Source organism: Monodelphis domestica, chromosome 6 (assembly GCF_027887165.1).
Source record: "Monodelphis domestica isolate mMonDom1 chromosome 6, mMonDom1.pri, whole genome shotgun sequence".
In the NCBI taxonomy this organism is placed as follows: domain Eukaryota; kingdom Metazoa; phylum Chordata; class Mammalia; order Didelphimorphia; family Didelphidae; genus Monodelphis; species Monodelphis domestica.
In genome coordinates this window covers 171346365-171369655 of record NC_077232.1, presented here as the reverse complement: position 1 = coordinate 171369655, position 23291 = coordinate 171346365, and positions in this window count along the sequence as shown.

The following is a 23291-nucleotide window of genomic DNA, read 5'->3' as shown; positions in this document are numbered from 1 at the left end:
CTAGGTAAGTTGCTTAACCTCTCAGTGCCCTCAGGTAACATGCTCAGACTAAATTACTAAATGGTTGCCAATATGCACTGGAAGAGGGTATATCATTATCCTGTGCTCCCTATACAAATGAAATCATCAGGATCCCCCTTCCCTTCCAAAAATAACCTATTGGCATTGTTATATGGGATCATGACCTTCATCATGGCCATCATCATTCCTAATGTAAACTTGGATCCTACCCAATTGGAGTAGGAAGAGGCAGCTAGTCCAATGCTATGACTGTCATAAGTTTGTTCATGAGGACTAGACTCATTGCTTATACAGTCTCTTCCTCCCCCACCCCCAACTCCATTCCCTTTCCTGTTTAAAAAAAATCTCCCATACTCAGCAAATTGGCTGTAATACATTCTGAAAACATGATATATGTCTCCAATTTGGAAGTCCTTCAAGGGCCTGGAGAGACATTAAGTATTGTCCCTTTACTTATTTCCCTAAGGCTATATGAGATTCTTAAAAGAGTCAATGTGGCATAATCCAATGCAGTCCCACAGTCCAGGTAAAATTCATGATCTTCCCCAAATACAGTTTTGTAGATTCAACAGAGAACATTTTTTACAAAAGTAATTAATGATTACTGCTTGTTTTGGTGCTTAACATGGTATTTCCTCTAACTGAAAGCAATAAGGAAAAGAAAAGGCAAAGATTACTATCTCAGAAGGAAACCTGATCTCAGAGTTTGAAAACCACATGGAACTCTCCTAATTCTTCTCACTTATAGCCCTCTTTGACCTCAGGTGGGAATGCTGCCATCTAGTTCCAGTGATTCAATCAATAGTGAAAACATTTTCTTCCATATTTATCTCCAACCCAAATGACCCATTATCAATACACTGTTGAAGTTGAAGGGTTAGGAGGGATGTTTCAAGACGCAGATGAAAATTTAGAGCATGAAGACGTACATGCATGAAAAGGTTCATATAAGTACCTATAAATATTCTTAGAGAGCTTCCTGATGCATTAAGTTTCCAAAAAACCTTTCAGGTTTGAATGAGTTCAGGTATTCTACAAGTTAGTGACAGAATAGGGGCAATCAAGGAAACCCCAAATCCTGCAACCAGAGGCATTATCATAGAGAGGGGCAGTCCCTTGGCTTGGAGGAAGCATATCACATATAAAAAGGTCTGCTCTTCCCTAGCCCAGCTCCATTCTTTGAATGGAAGTTCTCCTTCACACCCCACCTGTTAATATTCATCGTCCCATCCATCCTACTGAAATTACTTACTTTGTATGACCTTTATGCATAGCTTCATTTATTTATCATTTTATAGGTTGTTTCCTTCTAAGTAGAATACGAATGCCTTGAGGGCAGAGACATTTTTTTCTTCCTTTTACATCCCTAACATGAAGCATAATGCCTGGCCTAAGGTAGGTGCTTACTAAATGCTTGTCAGATCAAATTGGAATGTAGGATTATGTGAAACTGTTTATTTTTATTGGCCAAAATGTACCTTGAATGCCTCCACCTTGTGCACTGTATGAATCCTATGTTCAGTCATCCCTGATTAAGGCTCAAAATAGTACAATGTTAACATGCTGTCTATATTTCTTTTAAAGTTCTGTATCTTTTCTCCTATAGCTTTTCTTTTCTCCACTCCTTTTGGTATCCTTTTATATCTGTAGTTAGGGAAAAGAGCTTTCTTGGGTAAGGAATAGCTACTTGAGAAGCAGCCTCACCCATTTTCATGGTGGATCTCATTTCTTTGAAAGCCAATAGGAGTCTTTGATGAAAATGACTCAGGATTGCTGTCCTACCAAGCTACCAATTCCTCTGAGTTGGTCTGTCTTGGCTGTCATATAGGCCAGATCTTCTTTAGATGATGAGACTGGCTTTTAGGGCCACTTTTAGTCTTTTCTATCAGTTGGGAATGTTTATTTTTGAATCTTTGCCATAGCAGGTTGAATGAATGGGCTTACACATTAGAAATATGCATCTATCAATCTGAGATCTAAGCATGTTCAAGCTTGCTCTTTGAGAAGGGACAAGCTCATACCTTTGGTTAAAATTTACTTGCTACCCAATGTCAATGACTCTTTAAATCTCATGCCTCTATCTGGAGTTTCTGTAGATGCCTAAGTCATTTCTTGTGTATATATATATATATATATATATATATATATATATATATATATATTTATATTTATATTTAAAACCCTGACCTTTCATCTTGGAATCAATACTGTGTATTGGTTCCAAGGTAGAAGAGTGATAAGGGCTAGGCAGTGGGGGTTACATGACTGGCCCAGGGTCACACAGCTGGGAAGTATCTGAGGCCAGATTTTAACCCAGGACTCTCATCTCTAGGCCTGGCTCTTAATCCATTGAGCTACTGTGACAGAGGCTGGCACTAAAGAAAAAGTGCCAGGCTGAAGAGTATGTGAAACTGATCACCTCGAGGCGGGGGGGGGGGGGGGCAAAAGGGATTGGAATCTTGAGAAGACTCTGGCTGGTAGAGGAGTTGGTCTCTCAGTCTTGAGAAGCTGAAGAGAGAAGGTGGAAAAAGACTTTCTTCTGAAGGTTACCCACTTTTCATGCTGGTGACTGGAAATCTTTCCCTGCAACATTTCCTAATTGAGAAGAATATTGAAGAGCAAACCTGAGAAGACTTTATCTCAGCTCTTGTTGCCCTAAGTCTGAACTATGGTCAAAAGGCCAAACCCAGGGTGAGTCAATCTGACTTTCTCTCAGGGGGCTCAGGCAACTAAGGCCTGAGTTTCCTCCAAACTTGAGGAGGGAGGGAAAAGGGTTTTAGATAGAGATAGGACTCCCCCTTTTCCCCATTTTCCTCTCCCATTCTTTCCCTGCTAGTTATTCCTTTGTATTACCTTGATTGAGTTGACATTAAAATAGTTAACTTTTCCCCAAGCTGTGTGTGAATGAACAGATCAAGGGGAGACCTTTTGGTTTCAAGTAGTGGAGGGGGGACAAGAGGGACAAGAATAAATGTGAGAGAGCAGCCTTAGCTAAGTAGAGAAGGCAGAGGGGGGAAAATTTCAAACCCCCTCTCCTCTCTCTGAGCCAACCTTAAACATCAGCTGTCTCCCCTGAACCCCGCTTTGAGAAGGGAGGTCTCCACTCTTCTCCCCTCTCTCTATACTGATTTAACCACCCCATTGAATACAATTTAACCATCCCTTTATAATACACTACCTAGCTGCCCCATTTCTTGCAAATTTTTGAAGTGTGGTGGTTGTAATTTCACAACAACAAAAAAGCTAAATGGAGGCCAAATCCATAAAAACTCAAAAGTTGAGTCTCAGCATAGCTATGGGAGGTTTAGAAATCCTCATAGATTTGTTGCTACTTTCCCTGGTCTTAGAAAGGTAGAACATGTGGTATGTTCCCTCCTCATTCTTCTCTATACCCAACCCCTTTCCCAACCAGCAATACTCCTAACTTATATTCCTCAGAATGCCATGTTGCTACAGGGTTGAATTTAGTCATTTTATGAAAATATAGTAAAGACTGGAGACTTTGTAAGTATAGTATTTAGTATTTGACACTGTAATAACCAATGTATCCAGTTTTGCAAAATCCCTTTACTACATAAGGCACAGTTCTAATGAAGTCTATTCCTCTGCTAAAAAAATTCCAGTGCCTGTTGTCTGTAGGTAAAATACAAACTCTTCTGCTTGACATTCAAAGTATTTCATAGCTTGGTTCCACCTTATTTCATATTGTCTTTTTATACATGCAATTTCTTTCGGCTAGCCTGGACTACTTCAAGGCCCCAGGATACTACGCCATCATTATGCCTTTGTACACACTGTCCCCAAACCTAGAGGGCTTTCTCTCCTTACCTCTGTTCTCTTTGAGGCTCAGCTCAAATGCCACCTTTGCAAGAGGTCTTCCTGATTCCTCCCAAGTTGTTATTTCCCTCCACAAAAGATTGTTTATTTAATAAATGTAGCAGTCCACACCTATCTAGGGACAAGGGAAACAGTTAGAATGTAAAGCTTGTCTTAGAAGAGAGCATGCTCAGTCTTGTGCATGGCTAGTAAAGCCTGTTGACCCTTGATCCCAGCTTCCCCCAGGTTAGGCGCAAAATCAGGTTTCTTTGTGTTCACTTGGCTAAGAAAAACCATACCTATACCTTGTCGTTAACCAATGATAATCATCCCTATGTATTGTGTATATTTGCATATCAAAGACAATAAAAGGAGCAGCCACAGGCACCTCTCTCTCTCTCATGGATCTCACACTTTGCCTAACACTGCCTCTCTTCCTCTTCTCTCTCCTCTCTCTCACCTGGGACCTTTGGCCAGGTACTTTTCTTTTCCAATGCTAATACCTAGCTCTTTCTAATTCATCCTATTATCTACACTTTATTCTCTCAGCCATAAGGTTCATGCTTGGCTACTAGCCCAAGGAACCTAGGCTAATTCTCTCAGCTAAGCTATATCATTCCTCTGACCTGAGTGGTGGTAATTTTGGACTACTGGATGGTTCTGTCCTTTGAGATTTCCAGAGTCGGAGTGTGCTGTGGGCTCCATTGATATCAATCCGGCTTGGTTTCTGACTCAATTCTTCCATCTCCTGGCTCCGTCACGCACCCCGCAGAATCCAATCTACTATCCTTTCTCTTTTCTTGAGGCATTCGCAGGTGAGTGTCTCAATAAATATATATAAATGTTTATTAAACATACACTTAGTAAATATTAGTTTATATGTAGTAAAGATAAATATGTATTTGATAAATATATATACTAAATAGCTATCTCTATATCTATCTCTATTTACTTATCTACATGTTCTTTGTTTCTTCTCGAAAATTCTGGATTCTGGAAAGCAGACTGTTTCATTTCTGTCATTTTATCCTGAGGACTAGAACAGCATCTGTCACATATCAGGCACATAATAAATACCTGAGTTAAGTTCATTTAGCATAGTGGATAAAATGTTAGATTTGAAGTCAGGAAGATCTAAGTTTGAATCTTTCCTCAGATGATTACTAGCTATGTGACCCTCTTTGCCTCAGTTTCTTCAGCTGTAAAATGAGGATGACAATGACACCTGCCTCATAGTGCTTTTGTGAGGATCAAATCAGGCAAACATATGTAAAGTTCTTTGCAAACCTTAAAATATCTATAAATTAGTGGTAATGATAATAATTATTTTGGTAAACTGAAATTACAAGTTGACTATAACAGTAGATGAAATTTAAGTAGCTGTCTGAGGTACTTAAGAGATAAAATGCCTTGGCCAGGGTCACATAGCTAGAAAGTGTCAGATTCAGGATTTGAATACAGATCTTTCCAGTGCTAAAAATGATCATGAAAATATCCACTGACATTAGCAGCAAGTGTTCATGAATTATTTCTCCTCCCCCAATCCTCCTCCTTCTGGAAAAACCCTCCAAACATCACCTGGTGATGAACTTTTAAAAAAGATATTTGGAGAATCCTAGGATTCTAAAAACTGTCCAGTATCATAGTCTTGATGTCAGGACCTTAACTGAATTTATCTGTAAAGATAAACTTGCTGGATATCTGCCAAGGTTCACATCTTTCAAAAGTGTCATTACATCTTGTTGTAAGGGAGTAGGACTGGAGTTGATTTTTTTAAAGGGTAGGTCTGACCATGTCATCCCCAATTCAGTGAGCTCCAGTTGTCTCTAGAATTAAATATAAACTTCTTTGACACTTAAAACTCTTCCTAGTCCAGCCTTCTTCCATTTATTCTCCCCCATGGACTCTATCTTCCTACAGTGGCTTCTAACATGGCATCTCATCTGTTTCCATGCCCTTGTACTATCTGTCCTTGTATTTAGGATCCTTTTCTCCCTTTATTTCTACCTTAGTTTCCTTGTTTTCCTTCAAGGTTTAAATCAAATCCCACCTCCTCCAAGAAGCCTTTCTAAACCTCCCTCCCCTCACTTACCTATCAATACTCTTCCCTTTTCAGAGTGCCTTCTATTCATTCTCTATATCTTTTATCTTCTCAGTTGTGTTGTTTTTCCTTCATTTTCTTTTTTTTTCTTTTTCCTTCATTTTCAAAGAGGACCAGTGACATTACAGGATAATGTCTTGCACATGGACATGAATTGGATTTATGCAAGGCAGAGTTGCCTAACGTGGTCAACTTGATTCTATTTTGGACATTCAAGTCCAGGGGCAAGACAAAAGTCAGGATGACTGGTGATAGTCCAGGTTGCAGTGGATTACCTTGGTATCTTCAATGTCTGACCAAGCTTTAAGTGATCCACAGTGCCTGCTTTAGCTGCCTTCATGGCCATTGGAAAAAATAGTTTTTCCACCCATTCTGCTGGGGGAGGTCTTTACATACTGAGGGGTCAGCATCCCTCTAAGTCACCAATGGGTTTGTGGCCTCTTATTTACCCTTAACATAGATTACAATGTCTGCCAAGAGAGTTATATGGAGAGTGGCTAATTCTTGAAGCTAGAGGGGTGAGTTGGGTGAGATATGGGCACCAAAGTAGGATGAGCAACCCACACCTCATACTATATATACTCCTCTATTAGAACATCAGCTCCTTGAAGGAGGCTTTTTGCCTTTCTTTGTATCACCAGCACTAGTGCAGTATCACATAGTAAACCCTTAATAGATGCCTGTGACTTATCTCAAAGTCTGAAAGAAGTTAAAAGCTCAAGGGAGTGGGAATATCTCAGTAATGTCTAGCATTGGAGGACAACATACATTTTCTTGATTTCCTTTCTAATAACATTTTGTATCATCGAGAAGGCAACATGGTGCAGTGGGAAGAGTGCTGAATTTGAAATCAGAGGATCAGAATTCACATTCTGCTTCCAATGTTTATGACGTGTAAATATGACTATAGGTCAATCACTTCTCTTCCCTTGTCATCCTTTTTTCTCACCTGTAAAATGAAGGAATTGGACTAGATCTTTTTCTGAGGACCTTCTGGCTTTAAAACTATGTCTCCATGCTAGGTTCAAATTCTTGCCCTGCCACTTACTACCTATGTGACTTTGGGAAGGCCATTTAGTCTCTCAGACCTCAGTTTCCTATTCTGTGAAATGAGAATGTTGGATTTGAGGACTTCTAAGATTTCATGCATATCTGGCCCCACTGGTTTATCAAGTCTTGACTTTGTGGTTTGGGATATCCTCCAAGATTTTGACTGGCCCCCAAGGATCTAGATCTCTACCAGTCATATTCAAGCCTCCCAGAAGTTTCCATTTCCTTTTGTATGGTTTTTTCTTCATCAGCAAGGCCAAATGCCACTGTCTCAACCTTCCTCAAGGCTTCTGGGAGGAAAAGAAGTGTCACTCGAAAATGGAAACACAATTTATATTTAATATTCCCCAAATCACTCTTTGAAGCTTATCTCCTTTACCAGAAATTTTGTGATAGCTATCATGGCTTATTTTGTGATACAGCCAACTACTGTTTGTGATTTTTTTTAACAAGAGATCAGAAGGTGAATGGCAGCTAGGCAGTCACTATCTGCCTCTGAAGGTATTCATAGCCCTCTATCTATAGAGACATCTCTAGGAGGAGAGGAAATAGACTACATTGACCTATGATTCTTTTCATCCTAAAATTTCTCTTTTTCTGTGTCACTGCTACAATCTTAAATCACCAAAGAGATTTTTTTTTTGGCTTTCTGAATTTCAGTGAAAGAAGTGTATTCACCTCCACTATTGATCTGCTCCCTGGATGGAGTAAGTCATGTTGTGATGACTGCCTTTCTGTATTTATAGAAAACTTACACTTCATAAATGTCAAATAAGCCTCTCTTTTACATAAGGGTCAGTGTTCCACCAGTTCATAGAATTAATAATTATCTTGAGGAAGTATAACAACCTGGAAAATGAACAGGATGGTTTCTTTCCTGTTTCCTAGTAGAATGAGCTATAGAGGAAGAGAATCACAAAGGGAGGGAAGGATAGAGAAAGAGGAATGAGGTCACAAAAAGAGACACAGAAACAGAAACAGAAAGAGGAGAGTTAGAGAAAGAGATTGAGAGACAGAGATAGAAATGGATAGACAGGGAGAGAGAAAGAGAGGCAGAAACAGAAACAGAGACAGAGTCTAGATATCTTAATTATGATTTGCTATTGATCATATGGTATAGTGGATAGGCCACTGAACATGGTTGTGTGATCCTGGGGAAGTCACTTAACTTTTGTCTAACTCATTTCCTTCTGAAAGAAGGTTGTTCTGAGGACCAAATGGAATAACATAGGTAAAGCACTTTGCAAATCTTAAAGTGCTATATAGATGGCAGCTATTATCCCTATACTTGCGAATGCTAGGAATGGTTTTTATTCTTTTCTCCAACCAGAATCCTTTGTAGTAAATGACTGTAGTAGTATTGGAGCATAGTACTTAAGTATTAAACTTGGAAGCAGGAGTATCTCAGTACAAATCTTTCCTTGATATTTATGATATTTTTTGGCTTGATGCTCAGAAAAAATTTCCCAATAGTTAGACATGTACAAAATTGGAATGGGTTCCCTAGAGAAATGTTCTATTCCCCTACCTTAAGAGATCTTCAGGGAGAAGATGGATGATCATTTGTTGGGTACCTTATAGTAGGGATTTCTTTTATATATGAGTTAGATTTGATGGCTATTTAAGTCCCTTTAGCTTCTCAAATTTGTTGATTCTATGATGATTATTTAACTCTTGACAATTCATTAATGTTTCTGAGACTCAGTTTCCTCCTCTGTAAAAGGAGAATGGTAATATCTATAACCCTTGTCTTAAAAGGTTGTTGTCTGAATCAAATGAGATGATTTATATAACTAGTTTTAAAATAATATAACTATTTAAAAGTTAGTTGTTATTATTAAAATGGGGATAATAGTACCTACTTTGAAAGATTATTGTGAGAATTATATGAGAAATGACTGTTGAGTGCTTTGCAATCTTCAAGTGCTATATAGAAATGTCAGTTATTATTATCACAAGGGCTGTTGAAGCCCCTTCCTCTTGGGGTGCTATGAAAGGAGGGGAAAGAATCTTTGGCAGATTGCCCTTTTCTGCAGAGAGCATAGGGGGTTGTTTTGGTCCTTTGTTCCCACAATGGTGGAAGAGAACTGAATCTGTGATTTCATTGGAATTGGGAACATGTAGTGAGGAAAGTCCCTCTCTCAATGCAGATTTGTACCTGCCCTGTAACTTAATAGTTTTAGAGATTCTTCTGGGTCACTGATAGGTTAAGTGAATTACTCTGGATCACACAGCCAGCAAACATTAGAGATGGTACTCAAATTCAAATCTCTCTGGTTATGGGGTCATCGCTCTATCTACTACATTATGTTATCTCTTTGCTTGGCTGTCATGTTAAAGTTTACAGTGACGATAATGGAAATAGATAAAATACAGAGCTTTCATAATAGTAACCAATTATATGGCACTTATTATGTGCCTAGCATATGCAAAATACTGCCCTTATTAGCTCATTTGATTCTTATAATAACCCTGAGAGGCAGGTGAGATCCCATTTTATAGATGAGGAAACTGAGTCAGATGCAGGATAAGAGACTTATATAGGGTCACACAACTAGTAATTTGAGGCTGGAAATGAGTTTAGGGCTTCCTGTTTCCAGTGCTCTGTCCATTGTGCAACCCAGCTTCCTCTATAGGTAAGGTAGTGATTTTGTTTCTGGTCTCTGCTAGTTCTGTGTTCAGATTTGTTACTGCTTGAATGACTTATTCTTCAGTGAAATTTCATTGTCACTAAAATGCTGTTTTTGCACAAACCTTGTCTTGAAAGGTTCACCTTATTCCTTTCTTCCTAAGCTATGAGGTTCCTCTTTTCCTTCTCTCCCTTCTGTCTCCAACCAACTTTATCCATCTAAGAAGACCCAGGGATATTGATTTGGTTCAACACTAGCTGCTTTTCCTTGCCGTACCATTAGTTCAACATTATCATATTCATTAACAAGCATTTATTAAACACCTACTATGTGCCAGGCACTGTGCTAAGTGCTGGGGATTCAAAAATCTGAAACATGGAAACTGCCCTTCAGGAGCTTAGTTCCTTTTTCTTTAATTTTAAAAAAATTACCTTTTTTTTTTAAACCCTTACCTTCCGTCTTGGAGTCAATACTGTGTATTGGCTCCAAGGCAGAAGAGTGGTAAGGGCTAGGCAATGGGGGTCAAGTGACTTGCCCAGGGTCACACAGCTTGGAAGTATCTAAGGTCAGATTTGAACCCAGGACCTCCCATCTCTAGACCTGGATCTGAATCCACTGAGCAACCCAGCTGTCCCCAAGAAGCTTAGTTCTAATGCAGAAGAAAACAACTATGAAAACTACATACATGCAAGCTATATAATACAGTCTAAATGGGATGTAATATCAGAGGAAAGGAATTGTGGGATACTGGGAGTGGAAGAGAAGGGAGGGAATGGGGAAAGGTCTCCTGTAGAAGGGGAGATTTGAAAGCAATCTTCAAGGAAACAAGGGAATTGAGGAAATGGAAAGGAGGAGGGAGAACATTCCAAACAAGGGGGGCAGTCAGTGAAAACTCCATCTGGAGAGGGGAGGTGAAGTGTTAAGTGAGAGGAGATGCAGAAAGGTTAGTGTTACTGGATTAGTGTATGTGAGGAGAGCAAAATAGGAAATTCCAGAAAGATAGGACAGGGCCAGGTTGTGAAGGGCTTTAAATGTGAAACAGAATTTTCTATTTGCTCCTAGAAGTAGTACTAGCAAGTCACTGAAGTCTATTGAGTGGGAGTTATGGTGGTGATGAGCTTGCTTATCCAGTGAAATGAAGACGGGACTGAGAGACCTTTCTCAGTAGCATCAAATCTAACAGGCAGCATTAGAAACCTAGTGGGGGTCAGGTAACACTGGGAGCCTGTCCTGTCTGCTGGCAGAGCTGGATAGTTCCCAAGATTTTGTCAGCAGGCTGCTGTCACCTATGTACCACTGTTGAGCGTGCCGTGGCTCATGCATTTAATGACCATGTTAAAAGCTACTGCTGCCCTAGTACAGAGGAACAGCACTATTTCAGGACAATGCAAATGGATAAGGAAGTCCATCTGTCTTGTTGGCACAAGTGTTTGCTTTGAGTTGTAGAGGGTGATGGGCAAAGAGCTCTGAACTGGAAATCTTGAGACTTGGGTTCTTGTCCTGCCTCTGCTGGCTGTTTGGCCTCAGGCTTCCTACTTCTGATCCCTTGCTAGCTGGACCATCATGGACAAACCACTTTATCTCTGGAAGTCTCAGTTTTATCATCTGTAAAACAATAGGATTGAACTATATAATTTCTATGGGTCCTTTTAATTTTAACAGTCTGAGTCTTCACCTCTAGTATAAAATTAGCTTCATCATCATCATCATCATCATCTTCATCTTCTTCTTCTTCTCTTCACCTCACTCACACCTATATACCTATCTGGAACTACAATTTTATTCATATAGGGATCCCTTTGGAAATCCCCTTCTACCAATGTGGATAAGGCATATAGTTTTAGAAACTTGCCTGGTAAACTGAGTGGTTAAACTACTTGCTCAGTTACCCAGCTAATATGTGTCAGAGAAGGGACACTTAGAGCCAGGTTGTACTGACTCAGAGACAACTTTTCTATTAACTTTCTATTAACTTTTAGTTTCCTTGGGGGTCTCCCCAGTCACTGCATTGGGAAAATTTCTTGCTTTTTCCTCACATCAAGTATATAATTGGATCTAATATACCTCCCCACAGTTCTGTACTATTTCATTTCTGAAATACGAACAGAGAAGCTCTCCTTTGCTATATCCACATATTTCCTTAGTATTATTCCAGCTTGCTGATTCTAGTGATTTTTAAGTACCCTTAATGATGTCTTCCAGGGTAGTATCTCCCCATGCATCTCTACCATCTCTATCTCTCTCTTTCTTTCTGTTTTCTCTGTCTCTGTCTGTCTCTCTGTATGTCTCTGTCTGTCTCTCATCTTCTTTTCTGCCATTACTCCTAACCTTCTAGACTTTTACATCAAGCCAGTAGAACTTCTCACTTGGAGATGCCTCCATCCCTGTGTCCCTCTCCCCCAACTGGTAAGTTCCTACTCCAGATCACTATTTCAAGAAATGCCCAGGTAATCTAGTTCTTTGAGGGTAAGATCCAATAATGTTCTGGAACTAGCTTGAACTGACACCTGACAACCAATTATTAAATTTTTATTGTTAGTACTTACCCTCAAAAATTGGCAAATGCTACAAATGAAGACTTGATTTATTGTTTCATTGATGTCTAGACTTATTTAAGTGACAGGGAAATGTTAATAATGCAGATTAAAAGAATGTCATATTTAGATTTTTTTTGGATTTCTAATTGTTAGACATTTATTTACTAGCACATCCCTGGTAAGGATTGCTCCACCCTCCACCCCTTGTATTAGAACAGTGCCTAGAATACAGTTAGCATATAATAAATACTCTATGTATTTCTGTGTATCTGTAGCACATGTGCATATATACTTCTAAATCTCTGTTTCTTGCTCTCTATCTCTCTTTCTATTCATCACACATATAAATATTCCCAAGGCATATCAAAGACTCATTGTGATATTGGAATTTTGGAAAACCCCAATGGTTCTGCAATTTGGTTTATCTGTCTTTTCTTCCTAATAATAAAGATTTCAACATGTCCATTCTATATAATCCCTTTCTATAGTTTCCTTGGAGGTCTATGCAGTCATTGCATTGGGAAACTTTCTTGATTTTTCTTCACATCAAGTATATAATTGGATCTAATGTGCCTTCCCACAGTTATGCACTATTTAATCTCTGATATATGAATAGAGAAGATCTCTTTGCTATTCCCACCCATATTTCCCTTAGTAAAATTCCAGATTGCTGATTCCAGTAATTTTTAAGTATCCTTAATGATGTCTTCCAGGGTTATACTCCTATCTATATCTCCTAGGCCTTCCCCATACTCTTTTCTTTTGTGTCACTTTTTATTTTCATACTTATGGGAAAAAAAGAGATAGGACCAAAAATCTACATTGGAACAAATATGTTAGGATGAATTTGCTATTCTAGTCAGACATTCATATGTAGAAGTCTTTCCAAGGATGATTTTGATTTTTCCCTAAAGAAGGATGTTTTCTCCAAAGCTTGCTAGTGATTTTGGTTAACTAGAACAATTACTAAGCCCAAGAGAAATTTCCCCTCATGGATAGATAGGACATATAGGAAGTCAAATGAATGCAAACCAGAGGTCAGATTGGATCAGGTACCAAAGGCCTTCAGATGCTGAAGCAAGAAAGCCAAGGACTAGAGGGAGGAAAGCTTTCAGACCAGAGATATGTGCATTAGGATTGGGAGACACAGGATCAAGAATGCTAGTGGAATGACTTTTGCTTCACTCCTTTTTGGTGGGGGCATTTGCCTTGCTCTGAAAAATTGGCATGGTCCTAAACTGGGTCCATTGTGTCTCTTCTAGACATAATACTGATAAGATCTGGTGGGCTTGGACAAAGCTGGTCTCATCAGAGTGTTTTTTTTTGTGACTTGAAAGGTGGGCCCCATTGGGAATTTTTGACTGAGGAAGAATTTGCAACCTGAGTAAATAGCAGCACCATGTTTCCAGACATGTGATAATTAAGAATATTCATAGAGTGCAAAGATATGTATAATTCATGTCATCCTCTAGCAAAAGAAAAGAATTTACTTGTGGCTGCTGGTGAGTCATTCCTAAATCTTGGGATATGGATCTCCATCAGATCAATGATGATGACTGTTACAGATACTCTCAAGGAGACCGAAGACTGAATGTGCTTTGTCTTTTATCCCACTGACCCAGTCCAGTGATAAGTGGAGCCTGATTTTGATCAGTTGAGGTAGTGCCACAACACTGAGCAATGTGATAATAAATGAGAAGGTTGCAAAGATAAACTGCCCTGTCCTGCCCACTCACTTCCATCCCTTAGACACAGATTGACTGTGGAACATGCAAAGACTGCCAAGTAGTCAGGTAGGTAGCAGAAATGGCAAGTACAGTTACAATGAATGAGCTCCTCTTTGAGATCACTATATTAATGCCTCCTTAATTACACTCCTACAGGCAGCTAGATGGTATAGTGGCTAGAGCACTGGCCCTAGAGGTCAGGAAGACTCTTCTTCATAAGTTAAAAAAATCCAGCTTCAGACACTAGCTTTGTGACTCTAGGCAAGTCACTTAACCTTGTTTGCATCAGTTTCCTTATCTGTAAAATGAGCTGGAGAAGGAAATGGTAAAACCACTACAGTATCTTTGCCAAGAAAACCCTAGGTAGAGTCATGAAGAGTTGAACATGACTGAAATGCCTGAACAACAATTAAACTCCTATTGAGAATATGTGGCTTAAAAACCACAAGTGCCCACACAACAACAACTGAATGAAAGAATGTTTGCTAGGCTCCCACAACTCTAAATGTTCTTTTGTAGCAGTTCCTTTAATTCCACCTAATTGATTATTGTAAATCAGAATGTGAGAGAGATGGAATTATGGGAAACCCTGTAATCATGTTTCATATTTCCCTTTCTGATGGAAGGGAAGTACTCTTTGACACACATGACTCAAGTATTCCATGGCCAAAATCACTGGAAAAAAAAGTTTGTAGAAAAAAGAAAACAGTAACTTACATTCCTCTGGTATTGCCCTGCCTTGATAAGTCCACAGATCATTGCTTTAGAGAAGGACAGATCTTACAGGTCATCAAATCCAAACTCTTCATTTTCAGCTGAGATCTAGAGAAGTTAGGTGATTTGTTCAGTTACTTACAAAGGGGGGGAGAACAAGTCCAGGACCAAGCGATTCTGGCCAGGGGACCTCAGGCATTCAGTGAGCCCATGGAGCCTCTCCCTCTCCAGCTACAAAGTGAATTCTCTATGTGGAATCATCATTCTTGCATTCCCTTCCTTGCAGTAGTGATGAGAAAAACCTAGTGCTGGCATGCCTGGAGGGGATGCATTCATGAGGTACATTGGGGAACTGGGTGACTTCTAAGATCTTTTCTAATTCTGGGATTCTATATTTATGGGGAAAAAAACAAGCCCCTCCAAATGGGAAACTTAGCTAGTGTGATATCTATATGCCTATGCCTATATATTTGCATGCATTATCTATGTGTATATGTGCTCCTGCATATATTATGTATGTGTATATGCATATACATATATATGTAGGTCTTAATGCCTGTCTGACTATGTGTATATGCATATGTCTGTTATTATATATATGTATAAGCATGGCTCTATATTAAATGTGAATATATGAATGCATATATACTTGATATATATGTATATGTATATTCCTTTATATATTATATATGTGTATGCCTGCATATTTTATACATATGAATATGCATCTATGAGATTTGTATATCTGCATGTGTTATCTATGTCTGTATAGATTTCTGTGAATGTATACGGACATACAAGCACACCTATATATTATATGCATGTGCCCATGTACACCTGTGTACCTGCATATAGTACATATGTCTATATATCTATGAATTATCTACACACATGCATATATGTGTGTGTGTGTGTGTGTGTATGAAGTGTCTGAGATGTTCAGGGAGGTCTGGCATCTTTACTGTGAGGGAGTATGGAGGCATTTTCACAGCTGCTCATCGACCTTTGGGGTCCACTTTCATCCCACTCTCGCCTGTGACTCTAGGAAACAATAGCATCTTGCAGAGGCCACACCCCGGGCAAACTGTCTCCAAAGATGTGCTAAACAAGGTTGGGGGTAGCTGATAGATCTGAAGCCTGTGGGTGAATTAGGGGGGTGTCTATCCCACACATGAGAACACTTCTTTTGCTAGAACAAGTGGCTGAGAAAAATCCATTCCAAAGGCAGGGAAGGTGGCTGAGGAGGCACCATGGAGCATTTAGAGCTTGGTCAGACACCAAAGATGCCAAAGTCATCCAGTGCATTGTGGATGTTTGACAGTCATCCTGACTCAGGAAGAGGGAGTAAGGCTGACCACTTTGTGCCTCCCCGCCTCATTTAAATTGAATTCCTGCACAAGCCAGGAATCATCCTTATGATATCATTGGTCGTCTTTGAAAACAAAGGACAAACATGTTTTTGTGTATATTATATATGTGTATATAGTGATAGACTTATGTCTGTACACATTACACTTGTGTATATATGCATATATATGTCTGTACATATTCTGTATGCTTGTGTATATGTATATATGTGCATATACAAGCATGCTTTTATATATTATATAGGTATCTGTGTAGTATATATAATACAGGCATATTCTGTCTATATTATATACATGCATACCATTATATATTATATAGGTATGTATATATATATCTGTATACATGATATAAGTATGTCTATATGCATGCCTCTCCCTTCATTGGTAATATTAATGTTGTGGGTTAATTTTATTATGCATGTAGATATTGTTATAACATGTTGCTATTCTTCCATCATCTTTTATTTTGTTGATACCTTTTATTTTTTAAATAGTGATAATTTCTAGAAAGCAGCCTCCCTCTTGTAAAGCAAAACCAACCAAATGTAATGACCTTATCTGACAGCATGACCCCAAGACTCCTGTCTGTTGAGAGGGTGAGATACATTTCATAATTTGTTCTAAGCCTGTAATGCATTAAGTAACATTGCTCAATATGGTTATGGAATTTGGCTTTCTTTTTATTATTCTTTTGTTATGTAATTGTAGCCAACATACAGATTGTTCTCTATATTTCTCTGTGTATTAGCTCATTTCTGCCTTCCCTTGCTTCTCTGAATCCATTATATTGTTTCTTATATTATAATAATATTCCTCTACATTCACATACCACAACTAGATTGGCAATCTCCCAATGGATAGACATTCCCACTGTGTTTAGTATTTTGCCATCAGAAAAAGTGCTGCTATAAATAACTGAGTAAATTGAGACCTTTTTTTCTGTATTTGCTCCCCTATGACTATATGCATAGTAGTGGGATAGCTGGGACATAGAGTATGGACAGTAATCTTTTTAATGACTTTTCTTGCATAACTCTAATTGTTTTAGTACAGTGCATGGCATAGAGTAGGCACTTCATAAATGTTGGCTGACGCTTGACTTTTTCAAAACAGTTGGAGCAGGACACAGCTCCATTAACAGTATATGCCAAACCACTGTTGGTTGGTATCCCAAAGCTATTATAAGGAAAAAGACTTGTACAAAAATATTTATAGCCACGCTCTTTGTGGTGGCAAAAATTGGAAAATGAGGGGGTGTCTCTCAATTGGGGAATGGCTGAACAAATTGTGGGATCTGATGGTGATGGAATACTATTGTGTTCAAAGGAATAATGAACTGGAAAGACATCCATGAACTGAGGCAGAGCAAAAGGAGCAGAACCAGAAGAACATTGTACACAGAGAGTGATACATTATGCCCCAAAATGTAATAGACTTTTCTATAGCAGTAATTCAATGATCCATACAATCCAGAGGAATTTATGAGAAAGAATGCTATCCACATCCAGAGAAAGAACTGTGGGAGCAGAAATGCTAAAGACAATCATGGTCAATCATGTAGTTTGATGGGGATATGATTAGGCTTTTGATCACTCTACTGCTAATATGAATAACATGGAAATAAGTTTTGAACAATGATACATGTATAACCCAGAGGAACTGCTTGTCAGCTTCTGGAGTGGGGAGGAAAGAGCCGGTGAGGCGGGGGGGGGGGGGGGGGGGCGGGGGAATCGTGACTCTTGTAACCATGGAAAAATATTCTAAATAAAAAAAATCTGTTAGAATGTGAGCTTCTTGAGAGCAAGGGCTGGTTTTTGTTGTTGTTGTTGTTGCTTGTTTTTCCTTTATCTTTATTCTAAATGTTTAACATAACATCTGGTACATAGTAAGTGCTCAATAAATGTCTGCTGACAGTCTGGTTATTTGTAAATTTGTAAATAAAATTTGAAGAGTAAATGAGATAACATGCAAAATCCTTTCCAAACCTTGAAGTACTACTTTTTTGGTTATTATTGTTGTTACTATTTATGAACTTGCAAAAAGTTTTTTTTTTCTTAAGTCCTAGCAAAATGTATGATACTAATTTGCTTCAAAGGATACATGAGCCAGTGAAAATCATAGCCAGTGAAAATATCTGCTCTATGGCTTAGGGGAAACAAAAGTACTCTAAGACTTTAATAGAGATATTTTCACCATAGCATAAAGACTCATGGATTCCTTTGTCCTTCCCTCAGGCCTCAAGTGCTCTCCACTTCCTTCTCTTGCAGGAGTTAGGTTTATCCCACACAACTAATGCACTTGCGGCCACCCTGTACCTATCTTGTGGGTATGTAGTTCTCAGGAACTGCTTATCCAGAATTGTTGACTAGCACTAAGTGAACTTAAAAAATAGGAAAAGAAAAGCCATTGAAGACTAATGATATGATTCCTGCAGCAACAGATTTCACCGGTGAAAATTAAGAAAAAAAAATTTAGGAGAGTGGGTGGGTGGGTTCTAATCTATGAGTTTATGTGGACATTCCTTGAATTGACGTAGATGGAAAATGTGTGTGTGACTTCAGAGCATTGCCTGGGTCATCAAGAGGCTAAGAGATTCACCCATGGTAAGAGACAGACAAGTTTTAAAGATCTGAGCTCAAATGACTTTAAGGCTGATCCTTTGACTACCGTACTAAGTGGAATAGAAAAGGCTGTAATTATTTATAGCCAGTTGAATGGGATCTTTTGAGGATGATAATAGTTTATACCCAATCAGCTAAAACCTTCCAACCTATAGATGAATTCAGTAAAACCATTGGTTATTTATTTTTGAAGCCTTTCTTTCTAAGTAACATCCCAAGATATAGGGGCAAGGTCTGGGCAAATGGCTTTAAATGATTTGTCCTGGATCACACACTTAGGTTTTAGAAATGTAGTAAAAATATTAAGAAAACGAGTTTGGAAAAATATAGCCAAACTGAGCCTCCAATGAAAAAATAAAAGCATTTTGAAATACTTCTATCACCAAAACAAAGCTTTTTCTCTCCCCTATCCTATGGCTTCCATAAGACCGTAATGGAGGGAGAAAACAAACACCCTCCCTTTCCTCCCCCAGACTTCCATAGGTACAGGACTGAATATATCAGAGGACCTGTCTTTTGTTCATTTATTTCTTTTAGTCTCTGTAGACTTCCTTTTCTCCAGAAAAGCTTTCCTCATTTGTTATGAACCACTGACAATGCTGACTGACAGCTACTCAATAATCATTGAAGAGGTACATTAAGAAGCCAAAGGCTCTCCTTAGAGCCTCCCTAAACGGAGCTGTCCATTGTACTCATTCTCTAACCACAGGAGTTTTTAGTAAATGACAAAAATAACCCTTTGGATGCGTAATTCATTTTGCTGCCAAGGGCATTTAATCAGGCCCATTGCCAAATGCTAATTAATGACACAAGCAGAGAATTTTATTGGAATTTGTTACTAATATGTTGAAATATAAATAGAAGCTCCAAAGAGAGTGAAACTTGTATGATTGTTGATTTTGTTGCAAAGGGGAGGAACATAAATCTCCAAGCCTTAAAGCACTAAAGTACTGTATTAACGAAGCAATGTGGACAGAGAAGCATGCAAAGGAGAAATTGAGTTTCCTTGTTAAGATGGACTTGGGATAACTATCAAATAGCCCCATCTGCCAAAAGTTATTTTTTTCCTGCCTTTTAAAAATGAAATTTGAATACTACTAGGATGACTCTTCACTAACTCTGGACTAGTGTCTATTTAAAAAATTTAAATGTCTTTTGCATATATAATGTATCTATCCAACTCATATATAGAATATTTGCCCCATCTTCTCTATGTGTTTATATTTGTGTTTGCTATAAGTGTTTGCAGCTGTCGATGGTAGGAATCCAGTGTTGGATTCCTACCATCTGTCATTGGTGATGTCCTATGCTTCATTCCCCTATTTAGTTTTAAAGGAAGTTCACTGGAGATATAGCCCATGCCCAGTATAACTACTGAGGAATATCCTATGTAGAATGTACTATTCTTATGTAACACTGTGTTTGATATACCATCTTATTTAGTCAAAGGATGCATCAGTTGACTGAACTGAGGTTTGACTTGGGGAATTGAATGATCTAAGTTGGTACTATTGTGCATTGAACTTAGGCCAGTAGCTTTTCATGTACGGTTGATTAAAAGCACATGAGCTAGCTAGAACAAAGAAAGCACTGAGATAACTCCCTACCTCTGTCCACCTCGATGAGAAGGAATGAACAATTATAGTAGACTCCCAAGTTTTCATATCTAGTGGCTTTAACACTCTTAATAGCTAAATTTACTCTGTCCAGGCTTTCCACACTATACCTTGGTTCTTATAACAATCCAATTGTCCTCTTTATCTTGTGATAGTTCTGAAAAAGTCTCTCTTTTCCCTTAGTTTAGTGAAGACATCATTGAATTTTTTTTAAAAGGAGAAATGTCTCCAGGAAATTAAGGGAAAATAACATAAAATAGACCAACAAATGATGATTTTACATAGCCAAGACTATTTATTCTAAAGTAGCCATGGTCTAGAAATGGCTTGGCTGATATCATATATGGGGGATGCCAGTTCCCATTCTTATTTTTAAAATTATTATACTTGGATTGAAAGTTAGGCTTTTCCCTACTCAGGCTTCTGGAACAAGATAGATTCAGGTCATTATTACAGCTAGATCTGGTAGAAATTTTCATTCTTTTCAGAATATAATTGTAATCTTCCTTTTAGGCATGCTCTCTATTTGAAAAAAGCCATTTTACTATCTGACCTATAAAGATTCTTCCCCTGGAATTTAGGTTATTTTATATTGACTTCTTTCATTATCCTAAGAGATCTTTATGGTTTTGATCCTTGGAAATTATGTTGCCTTTTTCTCTAACCAATTTCTTTTTGTCCTGGCTAGTTTTGATAAAGTATATTTGGTAGCTGGTTCTTAAGACTGGATGTACCCATGTAGTGTAAAGCTTTGCTTCCTGACCATATTGCTCTTAGCCAACATCTATGTCTTATTCCTTGGGTGGCCATGCATCTTTAATGGTAGCTCCTATCATCCCTGGAACCTGTCTTATTTCATCAGTTTCTTCCAACAACTAACACAAACCTGCCATTTCTTACCACTGCAGAACCGATATCCCTGTTAGATTTCCCAATATGTTCCTATTTCTTGCCTGAGGGGCCCTTTAGCTCTTTGTAGAGCAAGAAAATGAACATAACCAGAACCCAATGACTGATTACATTCTTTCTAGCTCAGTTTTCAGCTTTGTTCCATTTCCCAAATTATTACTGAAAGGTCTTTTAATCACTATTGCATGGGGGATTCCCCCCGCACACTGCGCCCCAGCATTGTATTATTATATTAGGCTTATTGGACACCTATAGTAGTGATCAACCAGACACTTTCTACCAACTGAAAGAAGAAGGTGGCACTGTCTACATACCCCTTTCCATGAATTTTGGAAATGGGAAGAACTGGGATCAAATTTTGCCTTTCTGCATTTCAACAATTCAGTAGGCTTTTGCTAAAGCCTCCCAAGGGACAGATTGTGAGTTAGGGGATGGGGATGCAGAGATGAAAAACAGTTCTGGCCCTCAAGCATCTGTTTGTCTATATGAGGCAAAGTGAGGTATTAATTGGGCAACTAGTGCATTAAAAATAATGGAATATTTCTAGTTAAAAGAAGAGGGGATGGGATCACCAATGGAGAAAGTGTTTTCACGGATGAGATCAATGAATGACCTGCTGAAACTGAAGTTTAAGAAATTAATTTCTCTCACTTACTGGATTGTTAGCTCATAGGGGCCAGGAACCAGGAAACATTTCTTTGTATACTATTATATCTTAAGGCAAAGGGTCTTGCATATAGTAAGTATTTATTTTTTGTTAAAGGAATGAATGAATATAATTGTTTACCTTCTAGTGTTATTTTTTTTCTGGGTGGGAGTCAATAAAATAATAGCCAGTTATCTGGAACAGTAGGTAACTTGCCAGAATTGGAGTCAGGAGGACCAGAGTTCAAATTCTGCCTTAGACAGTGTCTATTCTGGGTCAAGCCATTTAATTGCTGTTGTAAAAATTAAATTATATCTCTAATAAAAATATTATATTTTTATGAAGTTTATTAAGGATCATTAGAAAGCTTGGGAGGCTTACTGCCAGTTAAATACCAATTGTGATCTTGCCAATGTGGAGCTTCAGGAGAGATTATAGGGAATTCTGGGAAATACCAAGGACTTCTGGGGAATGAAATCTAGGGTTCAAAATCTCCATTTATACATTTCTCCATTTATACACGGTTGTGCCTCAGTTTCCTCAGCTACAAAATGGGGACAATCTCAGGGTCATAATGAAGATGAAATAAGATAATATCTGTAAAGTATTTTTCATACCTTAGAGTACCATTGAAATGCTAATTATTGTTATTATTAACAAGAAATTAGATCCAGGGTAATATCTGCTAATTGGCCTTTGGGAAAATGTTTTTATTTTGCTTTAGCTAGTTCATGAGTACCTGCCCTTAAAAATATAGTGCAATGGATATATTTTGCATATGGTAAATACCTGAAGTAGATAGTAACTGATAGTATGCCAAATACCATGGCATAGTGGTATATATAAAATAGCTCAAATAGATAGGAAGTGGCCTACTTTCCTATGTGGAACAAATATACATTTTCCCCTCAAATATATGTTTTATAGTTTTCTTCTCATGGCCACTTGAAAGATATACCATGCTGATATCCTATGAGATTTCAACCGGCAGAAATCTCAATAATATTGTAGCATAAGGGGCTAGTATTAATGATCTCCCTTAAAACAGCAGAAGCAGGGCCTTAAATTTCTGCAACATATGAGTGGTGGCTGCTGATTTCTCAACCCAAAGCAGAACATCTGTTCTTTTGCTGAGATTTGAGGGAAGATTGAAACTCAGAGTCAGGTGGGGTTCAGACATTAAGAGTGCAGTTTGCATCACTGTGGTCCGTTTGGATATATTATTAGATGGCACTTGGTGTAATTGCTTTCTGAAGAATTTTTAGACATCTGAAGCAAACAGTGTGCATTTTGTAAGATTTTATTGGGACTTGGCCATCTGTAAAGTTATTCAGAACTGAAATGAATATGAAAGGCATACATAGAGTGAAGTATATAATCTGTAACATGAGCATTTTGGATCTATTTTAAGTTTAGTCTAATTTATTGACCCTCATGAAGTCTTACTTTTCTGCTTTTATCAATCAATCCACAAACATTTATAAAATGCCTTCCATATGCCAAGGACTATTCTAAGCACCGGGGATACCTTATAAC